This window comes from Carcharodon carcharias, chromosome 13, assembly GCF_017639515.1.
Source record: "Carcharodon carcharias isolate sCarCar2 chromosome 13, sCarCar2.pri, whole genome shotgun sequence".
Classification (NCBI taxonomy): domain Eukaryota; kingdom Metazoa; phylum Chordata; class Chondrichthyes; order Lamniformes; family Lamnidae; genus Carcharodon; species Carcharodon carcharias.
Genome location: NC_054479.1, coordinates 112,142,814 through 112,158,134, shown reverse-complemented (window position 1 = coordinate 112,158,134; position 15,321 = coordinate 112,142,814).

The window sequence follows — 15,321 nt, the reverse complement described above, 5'->3', positions numbered from 1 at the left end:
TGTGCCATGTAATTTGTTTTGTAAATGGAAGGGGAGGCATTACTGTTGGCAAAGTTACTGTGCAAAAATTGGATGTGTTTGTGGTAATCTGAGGTTAAATGCACAATTAAGAGAATGTGAGCCGATTGATCACGTGACTTTAAGACCCAATAGCTATGTAGCACGAGCTACAATGTTAATGTTATTCTAGAGTAGGGTCTGGTTGAAGTAGTACACATCATGTTAGTGCTCTGTGGTCTGTGTAAATAAATAGCACGTGCTTCATTTCATATTGGTCATTGCATCTGCAGTATATTGGATTCACCTGCCAACAGATAAGTGTAGAGTCGGTTAGCGAGCAAAACAACCCTGTAGTAGAACATAACAAGGAAAAACGTGACCAGGCGATGACACCAAGGAAAGCCGTGAAAACTCAACTGAGATGACTCAGCCATGTCTTGCAGGCTGATTGTAAGTACAGCCCTCACCATAGTTGTTGAAGCTATCTCCCTCCAGTATGCTACAATTTGGCCGTGTTGAGCCTTTTGATCAGACCACCGATGACTGATCACATTATATTGAATGCCTTGCTTTTTCCATTTTAGCCAATAATATATTGGGGGAGAAGAAGAGGTGGGCAATCCTCTTATCAACTTTTGGCAGTAAAACATACAGCCAAATTTGTAGTCTAACAGCACCCAACACCCCAGATTTCAAGAGCTTTGATGAGTTGGTGAATCTTGTGAAAAGCCACTTTCAGCCTAAACCCTTGGTAACAACGCAGCATTTTAAAGAGGTGTCGCACCCCTGGAGAGACAGTCACTTGCTATGTAGCAGCCTTAAAACAACTGACAGAGCACCATGAGTTCAGGACATCGATTAATGACATGTTAAGAGACTGATTAATGTGTGGGATTAACAAAGACACTATTCAAAAAAGGTTGTTGTTGGAAACAAAGTTAGACTTCAGCAAGGCGCTGGAGTTGGCGCTCACATGGAGAGCGCAGTCAGGGATTCAGAAGTAATCAAAAGAGCACAAAATGGTGCCATCCATCGCGTCAGGAGGGAGGCACCTGTTAGCAATGATGCGGAAGCTCTGGGCTCTGTGGAAAGGTGGGAAACAGCCACCATTAACAGACCAGCAAAAAGCAATGGTTTAACAGATTAAAAACCACATTAATAATAGCAGAATTGGAACCAGACAGCCTGCAAACGAATAACAATTTAAAAGAACTGAGTGTTTCTACTGCCATCTCAATGGGCACATTATGTGATATTGTAAAGAGAAATTGAGGCAACATTTCAAACAAAAAGGCAGAAGTCGTGAAATTTATACAATGGAGGAACCAGAAGAAACAGAGTCAGATATTTACTCACTACACAACTTAAAAATGGGTAAAATAGAGCCAATCTACAAGACAGTAGAAGTCAACAGAAAACCCATTCAAATGGAGGTGGATACAGGCGCATCCATGAAAGTCATAGGGGAACACACGTTTAAGTATCTGAATTGAGGAAGCCACTCACTGAAGCTGGAAAACTCAGAAAGACGTATACTGGCGAAGATGTCCGAGTAAAAGGTACATGTAAGGTTCCAGTACAATATGGAAGCCAGTCTGCTTACCTACCCCTGATAGTGGTAGAAGGGGAGGGTCTAAGTCTACTTTGGTCGGAACTGGCTTAAGGAAATAAAGTTGAAGTGGATTAAGGATTTTCAACGCAGAAAGAAAGATCTGACGAAATTATTACAGAAATATGCCTCTGTGCTCAGGGAAGAGCTCGGGAAGATTCAGGGGCTGCAAGCTAAAATCCACGTGGATCCTGGAGCAACCCTCAGATACTTGAAGGCAAGCCAGTCCCCCGTGCATTACAAGAAAAAGTGGATATTGATATGGACAGGCTGGAAATGTTGGGAGTCTTACAGCCTGTACAATTTTCCAAATGGTTAGCACCCATAGTTCCAGTACTAAAGCCTGACCAGAGGGTGCGAATATGCAGGGGTGACAAATTGACCGTTAACAAAGTGACCAGATTTGATAGGTACCCTATACCAAAAGTTGATGAATTGTACTCCAAGCTGGCAGGAGGATCCGCATATACGAAATTCGACATGTGCCACGCTTATCAGCAAGCCGAGCTAGAAAAGGCCTCTTGGGATTTTGTGACTATCAACACACATAAGGGAGAAAATTTTCTGTTTGGCCACCCCAGCACGCTGAAGCATAAAATGACGCGCAGTGACATCGGGCACATGTCCTGCGTGTCACTCAGATCTTCTGTTTGGAGGGCACACGACGGATTCGGCTGTGAACCTGTCGAACTGTCAAAGGCCAGTTAAGGCCATTAATGAACTCATTAAAGCAATCATCAGGGCTGCCCATCCAACCTTAAGCTTGGCTTGCTGGTAAGGTTGGTGTGCAGGCGAAGAGCCCAGGCGGCCTTCGCATTTCTCATGAAACCTCATCCATGGGTGGGATGAGGTTTCATGAAGAGTTTATTAATTGAATAAAAAATATAATGGAAATTCATAAACACATCCCAGCTCATGTGACACTGTCACATGAGGGGACATGTCTGAATAATTTTATTTTTTTATTTTTACTATCTTTGACACTGAACTTAATCTCCCTGAGGCAGCTCCGTGCCTCAAGGAGATTTCTGCGCTCTTTCACGCGCATGTGTGAAAGAGCACAGGCCCCGACTCTCTCTCCTCTCCCCACCCGCACAGGCAGAATGCATCATGCTGAGCGGGCCTTAATTAGCCTGCCCATGAAAATGGTTGTGCGCAGCCAACCACGGGCAGCGATCAGCTCCACGCCAGCCCATGCCCACTCCCAACTGGCCCACCCAACGGGGAGAAAATTCTCCCCAGGGTATTATATCAGTATATCAAGTTACCCTTTGGAGTCTCACCAGCTTGTGCCATTTTCCAACGGGCAATGGAAAATTTATTTCAAGGTCTACCCCACGTGGTGGTTTTTCTCAATGATGCCCTAGTAACAGGACTAACTGATGAAGAGCACCTGGCTAACTTGGAAGATGTATTGAAGCATTTCTCAGAAGTCGGAGTATGCTTGAAAAGTGAAAAATGTATTTTCCAAGCAAAAGAATGATTTACCTGAGTCATAGGGTCAACTCGCAGGGCCTTCACCCAGTAGAAGACAATGTGAGGGCTATTTGTGAAGCATCTGCCCCGAAAAATGCCACAGAACCCAAGTCCTTCTTGGGAATGGTTAACTATTATGGTTGTTTTCTCCCAAATTTGTCAACAGCACTGGCTCCATTATACGGGTTACTCAAGCAAAGCCACAGGTGGACTTCGCAAGCCCCACAACAACAGGCTTTTATGACAGTAAAGCAGTTGCTACATTCATTGGCTCTATTGGTACATTTTGACCCAAAGAAAGAATTGATTTTAACCTGTGATGCATCCCCTTACGGAATAGGGGATTGCGGATGGCGGATGGCTCTGAACGGCCCATTGGCTACATCTCAAAAACACTCAGTGTGGTAGATTGAAAATACTCACAAATAGAGAAAGAAGGCTTATCCATTGTATTTGGCATTAAGAAATTCCACCAATACACCTTGATCACCACTTTACCATTGCATCCAATCACAAGCCACTATTAGGCTTGTTTGGGGAAGATAAGACAATAACTCCAATTGGCTCGGTATGCATCCAAAGGTGGGCACTGATTTTAGCTGCTTATGAATATTCTTTTATCCACCATCCGGGAAGCCAGATTGACAATGCCGATGCACTGAGCCAATTACCTCTAAAGGACAGCATTGTGAATGTACCCATCTCTCAAGAACTTATCTTGTTATTAAACTTTCTGGATTCATCATCAGTGAATGCCAACAGATCAGAGAATGGACAGACCGCAATCCAGTTTTGTCTCACATCAGGGAACAAGTCTTACAGGGATGGTCTAACAAGCCAAAGTCCAATGAAATTTAAGCCCTATTTTAACAGGAGATACACTGCCAGCTCAACTGCCAGATTGGCATCTTACTGTGAGGAGCGAAAGTCATTGTGCCTCCCAGAGGAAGACAACCATTGTTGGTAGAATTGCATAGCACTCACCCTGGCATTTCTAGAATGAAAATATTGGCGCGCAGCTACTTATGGTGGCCAAGGATGGACACTGAAATCGAAAAAGTGGTCAAGAGTTGCATGAAGGGCCAACAGGTGCAGAAATTGCCTCTTTCTGCTCCACTGCATCCTTAGGAATGGCCAGGAAGGCCATGGGTCCGCCTCCACGTTGACTATGTGGGCCTTTTTTGGGCACAACGTTCCCCTTACTTATGAACACTTATTCCAAGTGGATGGATGTGTGCGAGGCGAGATCACCCTCATCTGCCGCCACCAAGGTCAGATTGCGTCAGAGTTTTGTGATATACAGTTTACCAGAGATAATAGTGTCTGATAATGGAACGGCATTCACTAGTGGGGAATTCCAAAGTCTCACTGGCATAACACATGTCAAGATCTCGCCATACAACCCTGCATCCAATGGGCTGGCCGACAGGGCAGTCCAGACCTTCAAGGCTGGAATGAAAAAAACTAGCTGGGAACTATATAGCAACAAAGTTATCACATTTTCTGCTCAACTATGGACCTACACCACATACGACCACCAGTATTTCCCCCGCAGAGTTATCAAGAAAGAGATGTCGCGGACATGTTTGAGTCTCATAAGGCCGAATTTAGGTGGGAGGGTAGAGAGAGATCAGGAGGCCCAGAAAAATGAACATGATTACCACAGTCATGAAATAAACTTCACGGTAGGAGAAGCAGCTTTTGCAAATAACTTTGGAGATGGGCCCAAATGGCTATTAGGTGAAGTCAAGTGCAGTGATAGGACCCCTGTCCTATCATATATCAGTTGAAGGTCAAATAATCAAGAGACATGTAGATCACCTCAGGAAAAGGGAAACAGATCCACAAGAAAAGGTGAGCCAAACATTCCTGTTGGAGTCTACACTACAGGTAGAAGGAACTCCTCCTGCTTTGGAAATACCTGTAGGACCCATCGAGCCTGAGAGAGTCGAAGAGACAAATTTACAGTTTCCTACTGGGGAGCCTAGTGTACAGATAACTCCTGAGAGGGAGGCCTCAGATAAAACATCCAAAGTTGTGGAACAATGACAGTTGACACATTTGGAAAAGCCTCCTGAGAGACTGAATTTGTAAATAGTGTATTTATGTAAATAGTTAATATATTGTAAAATGTATTTTCAAGTAAAGAGGGAATGATGTGGTAATCTGAGGTGTAATACACCTTTAAGAGAATGTGATCAGATTGACCACGTGACTAAAACCCAATAGCTGTGTAGTGCGGGTGATCATGCTAATGTTAGCCTAGAGTAGGGTCTGGTTGGAGAAGCACAGATGATGTTAGTGCTCTGTAGTCTGTAAATGAATAGCATGTGCTTCATTTCATATACTGCGTCTGCAGTAAATTGTAATCGACTCACCTGCAGACAGATAAGCGTGCAACCGGTTCATAAACAAAGTGACCCCGTAGTAGAACATAATACTGCTCATATCAAATTCCTCCCTTTGCTATTTTACTGGAGGTTTTAACCCATTTAAAATGAATGGATTAGAACTTCACTAAAGTTTGCAGAGAGAGGAATTTGATATGAGAACATTAAGCATTTGTACAAAAATATCGCCTATAGCAATTCTATTCTCTAGTGAAAACCTACTTTCAATGTGTTTATGTAAACTGCGTTTATTTTAAGTATAGCCATATGAACTTGTGGGAAGATCAGGAGAGAGGTAATGGCAAAACCAGGAGCACTTAAGCAGTCACCCTGTGTGTGAAAGAGAAGCCTCTCTCATCTCACTGCATTATGAAGCTCTTATGCCATATTGTTTGGCAAGTGATGGCTGAGTTGTTGAAACAAGTGCAGAGGTTGGGTTATTCATCTTCAAATGAAGGGTAAACTCATCATTAAACTGTTCCATTCCTCAGTGCTGTAGTAGTTAGCATTTTCTGTTGCACAATAAACCCTAATGAGGAATATAACTTGTTCCTGGCACTTCTTATTTGTAGCTGATAATGAGAATTGTTTTGCATCAGATGGCAATTATGAACTTCTAGATTCACGGAATTGAAAATGAGGACTCAGCACTTAGAATGGCGGTAGAACAGCTGACTGGATCCATTGGGATCAGCAACATTAGTAGAGCTGCGAGCTGGATCAGGCATAGTAGACTGATTGAGTACCCAGTGTTCCTGCCAGGATCATTTAGATTTGAGGTTTGGAGCACAACCGGGATAACATTATTGATCAGTTAAAATTAAGCTAATGTTATTGGCGTTCACAATTAAGCAGAAAACCTATGAGGTGTGCTGACGAAAAACACCAGAGGCTCATGTGGATTACAATTACAAACTGCTTTGCATAAGCATTTTACACCCTCATGTTGTGCAGAGTGCACCTTCAGGCTTTTGAAAGAACAGAAGAAGCAGATGTAGAAAGTTTATGAATATGGAAATCAGATGCACCAAATGCTATCCGTATAACAACATAATGCACATCTTGCTAGGCACAATCTAATGGCAGGTCCACTTTGTTAAAAGTGTGCTAGGTGGAGAGTTAGGCATTTGCCTACATAGCATAAAGTTTAAAATGCTAGAGAAAGCAATAGTAGCTGACTGCCGAACTGAAAGTCATTAAAAACTCAGAGCAGTTATCATGTTTATACAGTTTTACAAATTGTGTTAGAAAGCATAATAACTAGTTTATGAATCTAACAATGAGTTAAAAAGGACTACTAATGCTCTAGTGACTAATTAGGGGGAGGGTATCTGTCCTCTGGAAATGGATAACGGAGAAACTCAGTGACTATTTTAGATGCTAAATGGGATGTCACAAACAGATTAATAATAATTACCTGGTTGGAGTCCATGGAAGAAAATTAGGCAGGGAAATTGGACACCTGCAATGGAAACTGCCTGATTTTGACATCCTTTTAAAGGAATGAGCTGAAAACTGAAAGACTTAATTCAGCGTATGCAATCCTCCCCACCATTTTGTTTCTCTGTGTACTCTCTTCTGGTAATTATTTATTCCCAAGTGCAAAAAAGGAAAATCTGCTCCATTACCTGTTCATCTGCTGTCTTTTAAGCCTAGCTTTGCATAAATTGGCTTCTATATTTGCTCCTATAGCAATATTCTATTTCTCAAGCAATCCATTGGTTGTAAAGGGCCTTGGAGATCTTGACGATGTAACTGGACACTGCATAATGCAGTTTAAGTCTTTATAGCAAAATTTACCAATCTATTTGGTAACGCAAGATGTTACGCATTTTGTCTAATAAGTTCAGTAATCATTAAAATGATGCAACATTGGCAAAAATATCAAGATTCCTTATTAGTTGTTTGCAAGGAGTGGTCAGCTTATCTGAACATCAGGACCAAATCAATGATTAGAAAATTGTGAGCTGTACTCTTGTGATTTCCTGATATACTACTGATCTTTATGAGGAGCCACAGGTGACGCAGGATCTCAGAAATTCTCACCCCACATGTGGTTTTATAACGTTTGACGTTTATTTGCCATTAGACTGTTAGGATAATGTTTGCTCATGAAAAGGAGTGGTTACGTCTTGAAATGTGGGAGTATTTAAATTATTTGAGAACATCTCATCCAGCTCCTGAGATGAAAGAAATGAATGAAACCATTGACGCAACCACCTTAAATAATGCATTATCCCATAAGAAAGGTAAACAAGGAATCAAACCTGGATAATTAAATGTTATGTTAAGAAAGCATATAGTTCAAATGTAATTTCTTGACTTTATATATGTATAGAGTCACTGGATTAGGAACTGTAAATATTTTAAATAGTAGCCACTATGGAAACAGGCAATTCAGTAATGTTGTCTACCACAGGGCAAACAGTTTTGATTACAAAGTATAATGATGTTCTGCCACATCAAATATATTTATTCTTTTAGTGTTAAGTGTTTTAACCTCCAAAGGAACCTGAATAAGATGGTTAAGAACAACAATTTTGTTTTTGCTTGACACTTAGATCTACACTATACACAACAGTGAAACCTATGAATTATACAACAAATATTAAACAATAATGCTAAAAAATAATTCCTGACAAAAGTGATTTAGTTAGCTTTTGATGAGTAATACTTAAATTCTTTGTATACAGAATACTGAAAGAAAATAATTAGTGCAGTGACACAGTCAGTTCCTGTAAAGTGAACAATCTTTATCCTGGAAAGCTTTAGTCACTTTTATTGAATTTGCATTATGTAAAATTTTTCTATTACATTAGTATACAATTTGAATTGAAATGTAACTTCTCTAAATGTTAACTATTGGTACCATCAACTCCCCCCTGCTTTGGAAGATCACAGAATTGATACACTTTATACAGAAGGCAATGGTACCTTTTGAGCTGAAAACACAAGCAAATGTTTAATCTCAGCAAACAAACGAGCACCTGAAGGAGACTCATCAACCCTGTGAAGATTTTTCAAAGGTGTTTGTCCTCGATTCACAAATATGCAATGCAGTGATGTCATTTGTGGAGCAAAATTATCATTCTGTCACAAAGACATCAATGCTTCACTGTATCAGTGACAACAATGATATTGAACTTTATTATTTCTCCAATAAAAGTGGTGATCATTTCCATTTTAGCAAAAATTAAAATTATTGTTTTAACAATATGGCCATCTAATAAAATGAGGAGCACATGGCTTTCTTTGAAATCTGTTCAGCTGTTTTTTTTAATTTGTTCACGGGATGTGGGCTTCACTGGCAAGGCCAGTATTTATTGCCCATCCCTAATTGCCCTTGAGAAGGTGGCGCCTTCTTGAACTGCTGAGTCGCATTGTACAGCTACAATATTGTTTGGGAGGGACTTATCAGGGTTTTGGCCCAGTGACTGTGAAGGAATAATGATATATTTCTAAATCAGGGTGGTGTCTGGTTTGGAGGGGAACTTGCAGGTGGTGGTTCTGCTGCTTTCTCTTATTCTCCTTATCTATCAAGCCAAACCTTCCCTCTGGATATCCCCCTGTCTTAGTTCTGGACCTGTATCATTCTCTCTTAACTCCCTTCATCTCCCCTCTAAACTCATCTTGCCAATAATATTCAGCTCTTATTCCATTGACTCCTTTCCAACTAAATGGCTGACTCATCTTTTCTTGCTGGCTGCCATGTTGGCTAACATTGTAAGTGGTTCTTCTCAGGGATGTATCCCTCTCTTTATAATCCACTATTTTCAGGGTCTACCTCAAAAATGCTCAGCCTTAAACATCTGTCCTTGCAAACTGCTCTCTCATCTTCAACTTCCCTTTTCTGAACAATGTCCTTGAATGATAAAACCAAAATACTGTGAATGCTGGAAATCTGAAATAAGAACAGAAAATGCTAAAAAAGCTCAGCAGATCTGACAGCACCTGTGGAGAGAGAAATAGAGTTAACGTTTTGACCCTTCTTTAGAGCTTGGAAAAAACTCTATTTAGATCTATTCAACTAGGATTTTGGCCTTTAGAAATGTCACAAGTTATAATCGCTGTGACTGGGATTGTGACCACAGTGTATGGTTTCTTGGCCCACCTCTCTGCATAGTCAACCACACCATCTGACCCCAAGGCCTCTCGTCTAGTATCCAGCCCCTTCTTTGTTTCACTTTTATCCATCCATTCATAACCAGCATCTCTGCAACAATAGCTTCCCTTCCTGCTTCTGCATCATTAGTCTGGGGCCTACGACCTATCTTTGACGCTCTCCTCTTTGTCATTTGATGCACCTTGGCAACATCATCTGCAGGTATTAGGTCAACTTCTACATCTGCGCTGACAACACCCAACTTTACCTATCCACAACCTCTCTCAACCTATCCACTGCCTCTGTATTGTTAGATTGCTTGTCCGACATCCAGTATTGGATTTCCACAATTTCCTCCAGTTGACATTGAGAAGACCAAAGCCACTATCTTTGGTTTTCACCATAAACTTAGCCCCCTTGTCACTGATTTTGTCCTTGTCTCTGCCGCTATTTCAGGTACAGTCAGGTTTTTTGCAACATCAGCGTCCTGCAGCACAGCTTTTGGCTAAGATTTTGTTCACCACTCCTAATATCTCCTTAATTTGCTCACTATCTTTTTATTTTGATTATGGTCCTGTGAAGAAACTTGAAACTACATTAAAGGCACTAAATTAAAGCAAATAGTTATTGAGGGGAATATTTAAAAGCATTTAGTATGCATTAGTTTATTTCTGGACATATACTTACAGCAGTCAATCTACTTCCATGGCAACAAAGTGAAACTTAAATAACATTGAGGGTGGAAACCTAAATGGAAAGTTGCTGTAGTGTAATATGTTATATTGGATATTGGGTTGTTAATAGGTTAATTCTAATCATGTAATGTGCTAATCATATATTGTGTACATCATCACATGATTTTGGTCTCTCGTATAGCCTCGCGGAAGATGTAAGCCAGAGCAGTAAGATGTGTTTCAGTAAAGCTCCTGTCTCGTATACCTCTGCAGACTAATTAAGTATGTTGTATTAGTCTTACTATACCAAAAATATTGCAGTTGCCAATACAAGTTTATTTTATAAATATTCATACCGGATGTAAACTTGTGTGTGATATATGTGTAATTCCTGGGAATCATTTAATCTTGTGGCAGGAATACATCAATTGCCTCTGGTATTTCAAAATTGTCTCTATGCGAGTGGGCAAGGTGAGAAGTTATATGTATTCAATTTTTGGTGGTCTGTTGAAGGTTCAAACCCTCTGGGTGTCTTAATTGTGACTGGGATATATCCCAAGTGTTTTTGTGCTTTACTTAGTATTTATTGTAATTGCATATGATCCAATAAAGTTAGGACAAGGAGATATTTCCCGAGTAGCCTAAGGAGGCTTGCTTGCATTATCCAGACTTAGTTTTGCAGTTTCAGGAATACCCCCATTTCTGGAGCTCTGAAGGTAAAGACAAAACCTGGGAAGATTTGAAAGCTCATCAGTCTGTTAGGGTGCAACTTTCCAACACAGGTCAGCTCAGACGAAATGTGAAAATAGAATGAAGCAGACTTGGTTTCTAGAAATGACACTGCAGTCTGGCAGCACCTGTGAGAAGAATTAATGATCTTAAGATTTCTATGAACTTCACGTCTAGTTTCGTTTTACTAGGAATAAGATCAGAGAAGAACAATGTCGATCAGTCAGCTGAAGCCCTTCCTTCAGCAAACATATTTAAAGCCTGAAGTGCAAATGAGGTGAAATCAGACAATTCAGAGTGACCCCGATTTAACCATTTCATGCCTGTTGTAATAGTTTTACACCAAAAACTTTTTTAAAAATTACAAAAGTTATTAGATATTTCATAATAAAGTCATTTTATTGTTAAAGCCGTTTGAAGGCAGCTTGGTTCTTAATTTAAAGACTTTTAAAATTGAAGCAGTGACACAATGTTGAGTTTGTATTATAATTTGTTAATTTCCTATGGTCCGGTCATAGAAGTAATTTAAAAAGTTTTTTGTGCTGTCACTTGGGACACTTTTAAAATTCAGTTTATGCGCTCAGCATTATATATTCTCAGATTACATGGAACATGAAGCTCTCTCTACTCTGCCTGAACAATACCACAAAACACCAGTTGTGAGCCTGAAGCTTCTCACCCAGTGATGGTTGATGGAATGTGCCATACTAGACTGTGCTTTCATGATTTGCAGTGATGGAAATGGGAGAGTGATCTGGATTCTTTTTTTGAATGAAATACTGCAGACAGTAATTGTGATCATAAACACAAACACTCCACCATATCACTGTGCCACTGCCTGCACACTGACAATATCTTACAAGACCAATCTACCATTTTACCTTTTCCCTTAACCTCCTTCTTCAGAAACATAAGTAGAGCTAGCACAAAGAGAATAAACTTCAGAATTTAGACTGCAGGCTCATCCACTATAAAGCAGCTCCATAATGGTCAGTGCCTTTTTCTGCTTTGTTCATGCCTCATCTGGCTGTTGGTCCAGATGGTTTTATTCTCTTCCCCTTCCTTGTGGGAAATGACTGCTCTGAAGCTCAGGTGTGCAAAGAGGCTGACTCCTTTATTCCTAAGCTTTGAAGTCCCATAGCTTGGCATCTGCAGTTCCAACATTGCACAGGGGGCACATTTTTAGGGAGTGAGAATGTTATGTGTTAATATTTCTAATTTCCATGATGTCACTTTTGTAAACCTGAAGCTCCGTTTAATATTTCTGGTCTGCCATAGGGGCTTAGACCCTTCGGGATCCCAGGAGCCCAGGCTCCTTGTGGGGAGGCAGTGGTGTAGCGGTCATTGTCACTGGGCTAGTAACCCCAAGGTTCAGGCTAATGATCTTGTGGTAGGGGTTCATATCCCACCACAGCAACTGGTGGAATTTCAAATCAATTAATAGCCTGCACTTGAAAAGCTAGTCTTAAAAAAGGTGACCAAAAAATCATTATTGATTGTTATAAAAACCCATCTAGTTACCTAATGTCCTTTAGAGAAGGAAATCTGCCATCTTTACCTGGTCTGACCTACATGTGACTCCAGACCACAGCAATGTGGTTGATCCTTTAACTGCCCTCTGAAATGATGTGGAACATCACTCAGTTCAAGGGCAATTAGGAATGGGCAGCAAATGCTGGCCTTGCCAGAGATTCCCACATTCCCTTAATGAAAAAAAACAACATTTTTAATTTTGTTATGGCAGAGTTCAGCAGACTGTGGTCTCCTGAGAAGATGAGTTAGGGACTTGAGTCCGCTACTGGCCTGCTCAGATGCAGGTGCTTTTAATGAGTCATCAAGTCCTCATGGAAGATCATTTTGGGAATAATCATCTTCATTTTATATTCTCTGCCGAGTTACAAAGTCTGTGTCAGCCATTTCCAGGTACATTGCTGGATCTGCCATTCCCGATTGCAATGCTGGTCTATGCTGAGGTAGAGAATTCAACATCTTTGCTGTCCTGCTACATATCGAGATTGTCAACAATAGGTAATGGAAGAGACCTCCAAAGCCAGGATTTCCTGCCTCCTATACAAATTCAGAATCGGGTTAGTCATACACCCATGTACAATATTTCCATGGACATTCCCAGCATGATTTTCAAGTGATAATTTGTGCCAAATAAAGAAGCTGTTTTCTGCTGCAGCATTGTACCTACTCACAGCTAGAATGAGACTAGCAAACATCATTTCATGTTAGATACTTAAAAGAGAAATTCATCTTTCACTTCTGGGCTCAATTTGAGTCACAATTCAAGAGGTGAAAGCACATTGGGCCAAATTTTACACCGGTGGGATTTTATGGTCCCGTTGATGTCAATAGACTTTTGAACAGCTCTCCGCTTTTTATGGCCCCACCCCCACTGTGAAATTCTGCCCATAGTGGTAAGACATGTGTCAATTAGCTCTCTAAATTTTTATTTTTAAACAAGTAGATTGTAAAAAAAGTGGTGGAGGATCAAAAGAAGGTAAATTACTGATAAATGAGAATTTGAAAAGGACCCTCCTTTTGCACTAAAAGTGAGAAATTATGTTAGTGATATTAGCCAATAAATGTTTAATGTATTTGCATGATAATCCTCTGCTGTTATTTCAAAAAAGATATTAAAACATTTAAAATGAAGGACTAAATGCCTGCAGCCGTTCGCTAACATCACCAACAGTAATTTCTAGGCAATGGTGGCAAAAAGAGAAGGTATTTTAGATTGAATCAGGATTTTGTCAATATGTACTTTATAGCAATCTCAATATGACCATTCCACAGTGCACTATAGAATTTCCTAAAGCAAGTCAACTTTAATGTGTGTTAGGTGACTGAAAACTGAAGCAGCAACAACTTAGTAAGCTAACCTTAACTCGCCCTGCTCCCCTGTATTTAAGATCTGACAAGGCCATCAGGTCTTTCGAGACGAGTAAAATTCCCAGGAACAATGGCTGTGTGGTATTTGACTTTGTGGGACTGGATCGGCCCAGAGATGCTGGAAGTGTATGAGGGTATGTTTCTGGGCTGTAGCATGTCAGAATCCAGAAGGAAAGGCAACATGGCTCTCACCTACAAGTGGAAGGGGGAGAGGGAGGAAATAAGATATAGGTGGCCCATTTCACTGCTTGACATGGACTACAAAATCCTGTCCAAGTTTATTGCCAATCGAGTCAAGTCTGCTTTGGAGCTGGTGCTCCATTATGTTTAGGCCTGCATGGTACCCAGCAGGAAGATTTCTGATAGCCTCGCTCTGCTCAGGGTTACATTTGCCTGTGTGTGGCACAGGAGGGTGAACACCTGCCTCATCAGGTTGGACCAAGTGAAGGTCTTTAGCACAATATCACACACCAACATGATGGACTTAGGGGAGCATTTTCCCCATGTTGGGTGGGCTGAGCGGGAACGGGCATGGGTGGGCGTGGGCGCAGACCAGATCGCCACCTGCGATCAGGTCTGCACGGCCATTTTATGCGGCTGGGCCAATTAAGGCTCCCCCAGCGTATTTCTTGACTCCCAAGGATAGCGGGAGTGGATGGGCAGCGGCAGGCGTGCACAGGCCGCCGGGTTCAATGGCGACTTGGTGGCCTGTTTAAATGAAGGCCTGGCAGCTTTTGCAAGGCTGCTCACAATAGCCGGGAGAAGAGCACAGCAGAGGGCTAGTGTGCAGCACACAAGTCCGGAGGGTAGGCCAGTGAGGCAGCCCAGGCCGGAGGGTAGGCCAATTGGGCAATGGGGCAGGCCAGGCCGGAGAGTAGGGCAGCAGGGCAGTGTGCCCTTGTTTCTTGGATGAGTGCCTAGCTGCCCTCCTGGAGGAAGTGGCAGCACGGTGAGAGGTCCTTCTTCCAAGGGACAGGAGGCGGAGTCTTCACCACCTGACCATACGTGGATGGAAGGAGGTGGCCGAGAGTGTCAGCTCCCATGATGTGGTGTGGCGCACATGGTTCCAGTGCAGCAAAAGATTGAATGACCTCCTGCGTTCGGGAAGGTTGAGTACCATGTTGGCTGGGGTCACATAATGCAGCTGTCATCCTTCCCCCCCCACAACAACCCCACAACTCTGAGTACAGTAACGGTATTGAATCCTTCATGTCATGTATCCCTCGCTGGGTGTACCAGCAGATATTGCCCTTGCCTAGTTCACCCTGGGAGTGTTGAGCTAGGATGTGTCCTCCACCCGCAGCATGTGTGACACTGACACCTGGAGTATAGAATGTGGGTGAAAGTCAATGATCTGCACCTAGGCAGAGTGTTGGAACAGGGAAGCATGTTGAAGTCAGGGTGCTAACCTGCTGGGAGGGGAGCTTCCAGTTGGCAGGGCAC